Raw genomic sequence first — 10,084 nt, forward strand, 5'->3', positions numbered from 1 at the left:
GTCTCTGGGGCAAACTCAAATTCTGAAGGGCTGGTGTCCTGACACTTTTTAGACGTGTCCCTTGCCCTGCGGACTTGAATCAAGGGGCTAAATTGCCTCACTAGCATGCAGAGCTCTGACTCTGGTGTGTTAAAACAGAGACGCATCTAAAAGTCACAACATGTCGGTGTTTGAGGACCATCTCTGCCAGCTTTGCACAACCAGACAACATCTGCACCTTCATGTTTGCAGAAGAGCTGAGGAGCATAGACGTGGACTCCAATGTTCAAGTCCCCCCACAGATAGTCAACTGGATTTATCTCTGGATAAATCCATCTGACTGAAAATCCACAGATACATGGCTCAACACAGGAGAGCTACCTCCTCGGGACAAGACTCTGCTGTCCACCTACACCTTAAGGACAAAGGAAACTCTTTTGAGCACCAAAATTTTCACATTTTGGACAAAGAAGACAGATGGTTTGAAAGTGGTGTGAAGGAAGCCATCTACGTTAAAAGAGAGAGAAAGACCAACCTTAAACAGAGGAGGAGGCCTTAGGTTCCAACTCTCAAAAACTTACAACACAGCTATAGGGTTAATTCCGGCCAATCATCACCTTAACTCTCACCCTCATTCGGGTGATCAAAACATTGTTTCCTTTAAGCCAATAACAACCCTAACGACTCCTCGTTACAGAGGAGTGGACCAGTTTCGGTCCAATCTGCTGTCTTAATGGCTTTAACGACCGCCCATTACTAAGGGGTGGACCTGTTTCTGTTGAATTTGCATGTTATCTAAGCCATTACAAGGCCTTTGTTGGGCAGCAGTATAAAGCTTGTTACCCAACATTACTCGAGACTTTTTGAATTGAGAAAGCTTCCTGGAGAGGAAGCGAAACGTCTTCTACTACGGAAAACAAGTCTAGTTGCTTTGTTTTTTACTTTTTTAGGAATTTATCTCTGGACTTTGACTGGGCTGGTCTGACACATAAACATGCTCTGTTCTTAACCCTTCTCGCTGGATGCCTGGGGTTGTTGTCCTGAACCTCAGGCTAGCTTCTAGAGTTTCCTATTTATGTATCTTCATCCACTTCCTTCTCAACTCTAGAAGCTTCCCTATCCCTGCTAGAGAAAGGAATCCCCACAGCGAGATGCTGCCACCATAATGTTTCTCCGTGGAGATGGCGTGTTCACTTTAACGTGGGACAAAAGCTTTAATTTTGGTCTCATCTGAGCGGACCACCTTCTTCAGACACAGATTAAGGGTTTTATTCAGTGAAGAGGTGTAGCCGGTGAGGGAAACTTCTAGAACTGGCGCAGGAACCTCTGAAAGGGAGAGTGGCAGGTTAGTGGCTGTTGTTTCCACTGTGAGACGTGAGAGAGAAGTAACAAAGCCACTCACCTTTCTTGGACCCGGGAAGCTGCACAGAAATCCAATCAATGTTCCCAGGAGGAGCTCTGAGCTCAAGCTATCAGCAGAAGCCGGTTCCCTTCCTCTGCTCGGTGCAGGAGAGGAAATCCAGGACCAGTCCAGGGTCATACCAATGAGGGAATCCACGAGAGCGGGTCCATTTATCCAGAGTCAGTCCAACAGGCAGAGGTACAGGAGGGCTAGGCAGAAAGGAGGTGTCAGGCACAGGTTGATGTCCTCAATCCGAGAACCAACAGGAGAGTCCGACTGGGGCGAGGCAAACAGGGTCACTCACAGGAAGGCAGTCTAGGAGCACGGGAAGGTCTGCTCACACAAGGTTCTCCAGAATCTGCCACCTGAACTCTGGAGGAGACAGGTTTAGAGAGCAACACACAGGTGTGGCTGCGGCAGTAATTAGAGGAGTCACAGGTGCAGGACATCAGTGGATAATTGCTGAAGCAGCACAAGGAGCATGTCTTTCTTGTCGTTGTAGCCTACGCAGTTGTCCTTTCAACAGATTCTCCCACCTGAGCGTTTGGACTTTGTAGCTCCTCCAGAGTTACCGTGGGCCTCTAGTCTTTGATCAAAGCTCCCCATTTGTTTCTTTTTCTTAAGTTTATTTGGTAGGGACAGACACACATCGACATAGACAAACTGAACAAAACAGCAGTCCCATGTTTGCGTCATTGTGCAATAGCAACAGCTAATTCGCAGCACTTGTCCCTAGATGGGCTTTTAAAAAGTACCTCTAATAATTAAAGTGATAGTCATTTAAAATAGCACAACATAATATTGCAAACATCTGCAAGCAAACAGTGAAACATTAAAAACATCAAAAATGGATACAGTTCTGTTTTTGACATAACCAGAGTTTTGTTTGTTTTTTTGAACATACGAAAACTGCTTTACAGACTTTAAATCAACAAGAAGTCAGTTCCAAACTGCTTTTAAGGACAGAGCACTTTGAGCAAAAGTGGTTCCTCGAAAGGGGACCTTACAATTTCCCTCGGAAATCCATCCATCCATCCATCCATCCATCCATCCATCCATCCATCCATCCATCCATCCATCCATCCATCCATCCATCCATCCATCCATCCATCCATCCGATACTATGACGGATCGGATGTTGTTTTATAACCTAACCATGCTTCAAACTTCTCCACAACTTTCTCATCCGGCCTGTCTGCTGGCTTCCTCGGCCTTGGTCATTTCGTTTGCTCGTTACCGTTTTCTCTGACGACTGCACAGAAAATACAGCTGCACTTATACTGAGATTATATTACACACAGGTTAGCTATAACTACTGATTTTATTTACCAGAATAAATAAATGTCGGCATAATCTTCCTGATTTTTATAGGTAAAAACGTTGGGAAACCATGTATCATTTTCCCTTGTCTTGATAATTATGCACTACGCTGTCAGCCCATGACATAAAGTCCCAAGGGAACACGTCAAAAGCTTGTGGCTGTAATGTTACAAAATGTGAAAAAGGTTTAATCTCCCTGCACACTTTAGCAAGGCACTGTGTTAAACATCTTTCCTGATTCAGCAACAGACACGCTTCTCGTTTCTCTGCACGTCGGGTCAGTTTAATTTCTACCGACTTTAATCAAAGCTACAGCGTCACAGCAGGGGGGGGAAAAAAACAAATAAATAAATGCAACCATTTCTAAACTGGAAAATCCGCCTGTTGGGGGAAATTAAACTGCAATTGGAGGTTGGCTCTCCTGCTCTCTGTGAGCAAAACAAATAAATACAGAATCCCCTATCTCAGCTTAAATAGATCTCTTTACGGATGCATTATTCATGTGCCCTTCAGCAGACATGGCTTTAAATTATAGCTGGAAAACATTTCTCTTGCCTCGTTGCGGGGTGAATATATTGCCCTTTTAAAGCATCAGCAGGCTTGGGTTGACACTAATGATTCCAGCTACAGCTGACTATAACCTACTTTACGTATCCGTCGCTTATATAAATCCAGCTGTCACAACGGGAGAAGGTGTGCGGAGATTTGTGTTTTTCGTTCCGTGAACCTCGGCTCCATCAAACTGTCCTCGTGTCGGGCTGGAAAACACAAAAATGTCACAATAACCCTCGCGCAGACGGAGCTCCTTACGTTCCACCTGGATAAAATGCAAATAAACCGAAGATGAATTGGACAAAGAATGCAGCCTGGGCTCATATAAGAGCTGCGTTACGCCGGCTTAGTGAATCCTGACAATGAGAGGAGCTTGTGGCGTGGAGCTCCGGATGGGAATGGCTCACCATTTCCTCCTGCGAGGTAACGAATAAAGGGCTTCTGCAAATGTCAGTCTGTGGGCGAGGGTAATGGCAGGTGTGCCACAGGGTAAATGAGAGTGTTTAGCTGGAAAAAAGCTTCATGATATTTACAGTAATGGGACAGCTTAGGTGATGCCTGAAGGAAAATGGAGGCGTCCCACTGGGATAATTATGTGGGCCGGTGTCATTCTCACGCAGCCGTCTGAAAGACTTGATACGCCGATGGGTTCACCGCATGTCACCTCACAGTCCAAGTCATTTAGGGGAAACATCGAGAAGCTGGCATCTGGGCAGGTGAAGGGATTAATTTAGGTTGCATCATGCCGTGGCAATGCAGAAGCGACAGAGGCTGTAAAATATAGAGGTTTCAGCTGAAAATATGTTATTTATTGCTGCTGGTTTCCAAAAAAAAAAAAAAGAACCAATCATCAAATGTAACAAAAATAAAAATGTTACACCATCCTTCCCCATTCATGACCACCCCTGGTAGAGATGTGTAAAAATCATTAAAATGTTGTTCTTTTAATGCAGGAGCCTAAACCCAAGCTAAAACACACTTAGTGGAAAAGGACCTTATGTCCTATTCTTGGGTACGGTGGAAAAACAGTGATGCTGTGGGGAAAATCTTGTGCGAGTGCATGCCATCATGAATAATAATAATTAAATAGATACTATCTCATGGCCTCTACCAGAAAACTACAAGTGGTTCATCATTGGATCTTTTGCCAGGAGTAAAATATGGTCAAGTCAACATAAAAATGGCTCCTTAGACACAAAATGAACCTTCTTCCAAACCTTGGAGGAGAGAGGAGAGCAGAAGAGATGAATGGGGACTCTGGATGATAGTTTGTCGAGAAAAAGATGAAATATTGCCGTCTCTGTACACCCTAGCCTCGTAAAATGTGAAGACTAATTGCTGTCCTATTGGAGAAAGGGGGCTGTGTCAAGTATTAACTGCAAGGGTGCAATCAAGTGTGATGGGCTAATTTCTTAACAGCGAATATGCTACCACTAAACGAACGGACCGATTACAACTTTGCATTTTCCATAAATGTTCAGTGTGATATTATGACACTACAACAACATTACATTTAATTTTTGAGATTTTCACAGATCTTTATACCTGGTGGAACCAGCAGGAGTGGCGGGTGATGTACATGTATCATATTTGTAGCTCGGGTACAGACATTGAGTTTCTACATTATAAAACAAGGAAAACTGGGTCATATCCAGCATGCAGACTAATAAAAGCGATTAAACAGTCAGCCATGAAAGATGTTTATGACAGCTTTTTCCCGAGCTAATGCTCAAAGCGAGTTATCAGATCAGACTTTGGTGATTAATCTGTGCAGCAAGAAGACATGCTGCTCAGTGATTTTCATGACATCTATTTTACCTGATATTATTTAGCATTTGTTGTATTTTTTAAAGAGGTTTCCTCCGAATTACAGGAGCAATGCGCCGCCCTATTACAAAAACAGTAGATTTTTGAGTTAACGCTGAGGATCCGTGATCTACAGAGAAAACTGAGAGCACACAGGCAGTCTGGGGAAATCCACGCTCGGATGAGTGGGACATTCAAGGCTTCAGGCAGCACTGTATGAGAAACCACCCTGCCACTGTGATCAATATTTGCCCCCCCTGGGCTTCAGAAACCGCATCTACCCAGACTCCTGCTGAATGCTGAAACCTAACCAGGAACCGTATCACCCAGGGAACAAACCGTACATCAACTCTGCTCAATTACTCCATCAAGCTCTCAGGGTAAAGGCTCAGATGGACAGTAAGTCAGCGAACACATGTTTTTTTTGGTCAGCTAAGTGCTTGCTTTTGGGAACATAAAATATTAGTTTGTATGAGCCACAAATGGGACGTGGCATCAAGAAATGGTAAAAATGTGATGTGACGGTTCAACAGAAACATCCATATCCACACATGTAGGCAAATATTAGAAGTTGGAGAGAAATGATGCGGTAAAAATGCTCTTCCATGGAGACCTAAAGGTACGGTTGATTAGGCTGGCTCCAGGTTCATTATTGAGAAAGCATTGCTCCATTAAGAAGTTAACTCAGATAATTGATAATTTACGGCGGCCTCTTGCAGTTCAGCTGCATTGCAACTCAAACAAAATACCCTTGAAATTCAAGATAAACAAAGTCTAAGCAACACACACACACACACACACACACACACACATATATATATATATATATATATGTGTGTGTGTGTGTGTGTGTGTTTGTCTGTGTGTGTCTCTGTATTCTTCTGTTGGTGCTTTTGTCACTTTTCTTGTCACTTTAATGCATTGATTTGTGTGGCTGGCTTTGCCTGCAGAGGGGCTGGAGATGTAAATTAGCTCTAGCTGTAATCTTGCATATTTACATTGTGTTCATGAATATGCATCTTGAGTTTCACAAATAAATGAATAGAAATACAAGACAGTGAAAAAACAGTATGGTAAACAAGCAAAGAAATGCTGCTGGCACATGAGTACTCATGGTCAGGTCAATTGGGAATGACTGGAACCTGTGACCGCATTCTTCAATCTTTTCTGACCGGGTCTAGAGAAGAATGTTACCAGGTTTTATGGAAGATGCAGAGTTCACATTCAGATTTAGATCATTTGCCATTTGCAGTATAAAAACCACGTTGGAAAAGAGACGCAAATAGCTCGGTTTGACATTCACACAAACAAAGTGATGAAGACCATAGCCACCCAATCGAATACAATGAGAGGACCACATAAAAATAAATGTTAAAACAAATACTAAACCCTAAAGTATGTAGTAAGACAAAGAACAAAAAAGTGCTTTTAACAGTAATCATAGAATTTCTGTGTTTAAAACATTACAGCTTGAGGAAAGAAGCTTGACATTGTGAGGATTTGCGGTTTCTGTTTTCCTAGTTTCCACCATTTTAGTTCATACTTTTGTGGATCATGTTCTTGATTCATTCTTTGTATGAGTTTCTCTTCAGGTCCTGTCCTCCCATCAGCTCCTCTGTCCTCATTGGTCTCAGTTGTTCCTCATCTCCTCCTGACGACCTCCACCTGTTTCTTCCTCACATTCCTCTGTAATTAAGCTCCCTGGTTTTCATTACTCAATGCCTGTTTCTTCTGTTTGAGCGCACACTCCCTGTAGCTCTGCCATGTTTGCTATGTTGATCTCCTCGTGTCTGCTGTAAGTTTGTTTTGTATTTTCTATTAAATCCTCGTTTTCATCATGTGGAGTACCAGCCTGCGTTTTGGTCCTGCTAAAACCTCAGACTAAATGACATATTCTCAGGATGCCATGAAGATTTGTGTGGGTGCCACAACAGACGTTCGTGACATTGTTACATAACGTATGTAAGAGCTACTGAAACATTGCTGCAATATTTTGTTAATAATAATAATAATAATAATAATAATAATAATAATAATAATAATAATAATAATAATAATAATAATAATTAGTATTTATTTACATTTTAATAGCTCTTAAAAAATAAGTTACAACGTGCTTCACATAGATAAAAACATAAACATTTGTAGACTTTTGTACTTCTCAGGGAGCGTTTGTCTGGTACATTTACATAAGTATTTTACATCACTCGATATACTGACAGCTATTTGTCTTTTTTTATTTTGACTTGAATGTTTACATTTTATCAGCTGCTACACTCTAAAAAAAATAATTCAGCTCCAACCTATATTAATTGCATCAGTTGGTAACAAGTAATTGAATTAACTTGGTCTAACTTAATAAGTTGTCATGTTACAACACAGTAAATATATTAAATACAGTTGGGTAAACTTAATAAAATTAATTGTCCCCAATTGAAACAATTTATTTAAGTTGGAGCCGCACTCTCTTAGGAATATTTGCACTCTCTTCTCAGGTTCTCAGGAAGTACCATTAGGCACATTCAACTTAAATATTAAATTTTTCATCTGAATATGCCGTATTATCTTTCAACAATTGCACAGTATTTTTCCCCTTCTGATAAGTCTTTCGGTTCTGATGTACAGCTTAACTTTAAATGTTTTTCATAATGTGCTTTTAGTATTTTGGTGGGTCTCATCTATGAATGCTCATTCTTCCTTTTTTTTTCCATAGATGTTTTGTTTTGTGTCTGTGTGATGCTTGTGAGTCCTGAGCCGGTGTCCCACCAGAATTTCATTATAGTTACATAATGACAATAAAGACTTTTGATTCTTGGAAAGCATTTGTTAAAAAGGAGAACAAACTAATGTAATAAAAGTTTATCTATGGAAATATGTTATGAGTTTTGTGAATGCCTGGTGCCCAAAAACAGCCCAAATTATTTTTTTAAATAAATCACAAATCATTTCAGACTCTAATTAAATACAACAGCATCGGTTGTCATTGAAAGCCCTTTAAATACATTGTTTTGTTGTTTAGGCTTTAGAACACACAGATCATTAATAATAAGCTGTATGTGTAATTAAACACAAGGTCGGATGATGGGTTAGAGAGCAACTACTAAACCAGAGAAATGAGAGACTAAAGCTCCCCAAAAGAGGATTTTCGAAGCGTGTTCTGGAAAATCCCTATTTTCAAAAGAACCCCAGAATCTGCTGCTAGAAGACAAGCATTTTCTTGGTGTTGACAGTATCTGCTTTCTGCAGATAGAATCCGCTTCCAGCAGCTGAAGGGGAGGATGTGCAAGAGGAAAATAAGGAAAAATTGCAATCCCACCAAACTAAATGGTAGAAAAAAAACATCTTGCTTGGGTGACTTCCTCCTTTCCAAGAAAATTTTTTAAAATCACCCAAAAATGGGAAGGTAGTTACAAGTAAATAATAATAATAATAATAATAAAACAATGCTTTCTACTTTGTTGTGCCAACTTTGCTTTTCTTTCTGGAAATTGTTGCAGCTGTATGTTAGAGGAAATGAAAGTAACTCAAACACAGCCTGGCAGGATGATAAGTAAATAAAACTGTATTTACCAACAACAGATTCAAAGAGCTGCTGTGGCAGCTTGTCCAAACATCCCAAAATCCCAGGATCCTGCAAGAAACAAGCTAACATCAACGACAAAGAGAATCTGTCACCAAAAAAAGTAACCTGGCTGTATTTATAGCCGGTGGGAAGACGGCAAACACTTTGCAGATGTGCAGCAATAAGCTAAACATGAGCTGGCGTGACGAGTCGAAAAGGAGACGTTATTTTTCTTCATTTTAAATATGGATTTAGTCTCTAGAGAGGTGCACATGTGCTCCATTCAAAACCTAGAAAAATCAGCAACACAGGCACCAGTCGGTTTGGGACTGCAAAGACAATTAATTCTCCAAACAGATCAGAAATGGATGCTTGCAATTTAGTCTCCTATTGCAAAGTGAAGCTTGTTCGTTGTAGATATACCACACTGCGATATACTCCTATATGTTTGCCTGCCTATATGTTTTCTTTGCATGAATGAATGCATCAATGGGGCGTGTCAGCCCTGCTGAGGCGCTAACAAAGCTCAGGTGGCTTTAATAGTGGTCTTCAGCTCATCTTTTTTGGTGTTTCTCATCTTCCTCTTCTCAATACTCCACAGATTCTCAATGAGGTTCAGGTCCCACTAGTTTCTTGGCCAATCAAGCACAGCAATGCTGTTTACCTCCTACCTTTTTCCTCCACTAAACCTTCCCTCCATTTGCTTGAATAGAGCACTCTGGACAGCCAGTTTCTTTAGCTCTGATCTTTTGCAGCTTTCTCTGCTTATGGGTGTCAATAACTGGACAACTGTCAGGTCAGCAACCTTTCAATCAATCAATCAATCAATCAATCAATCAATCAATCAATCAATCAATCAATCAATCAATCAATCAATCAATCGATTGATTATGATTCCCATGATTTGTGTATTATAAATACTTTTTTAATGGTCTTTTGCTATATTCCAATTTTTCTGACAAAACTAAAATTTGGGTTTTTATCAACTGTAAGCTAACCAGAAATAAACAACTGAAACATTTCACTTTGGGGAATTAATCAATACAATCGAGTTTCACTTTTTCAGTTCCTGAAAATGTGATTTGAATTTAATTCATGGTGATATTGTACAACCAAAATATGGGCCTTGATGAGTTACAACAAAGTCAGTTGCTTACTTTTGCCCATTGGTGAAGTCAACATTTTACCCCTGGAAAAGAAGACAATAGAATGATCCACTAGTTGCTGACTGATCTTTAAAGTGAACTACAAATCTGAAACAACAACATCATTTATAAAACAAGCCAATTAATATTGTGTCTCATAAATTTCTAAATATCGTGGATTGTTTTTCCAAATATAACAGACAAGTATAAATAACATTTCCAATAAGACAGTCACATCAAAATATCAAAAAATATGTGCAGAAGGTTTAATTGCTACTTAGTAAAATATATTCATCAGGTTATATAAAAAACAATGCG

This window comes from Fundulus heteroclitus, chromosome 6, assembly GCF_011125445.2.
Source record: "Fundulus heteroclitus isolate FHET01 chromosome 6, MU-UCD_Fhet_4.1, whole genome shotgun sequence".
Taxonomy (NCBI): Eukaryota; Metazoa; Chordata; class Actinopteri; order Cyprinodontiformes; family Fundulidae; genus Fundulus; species Fundulus heteroclitus.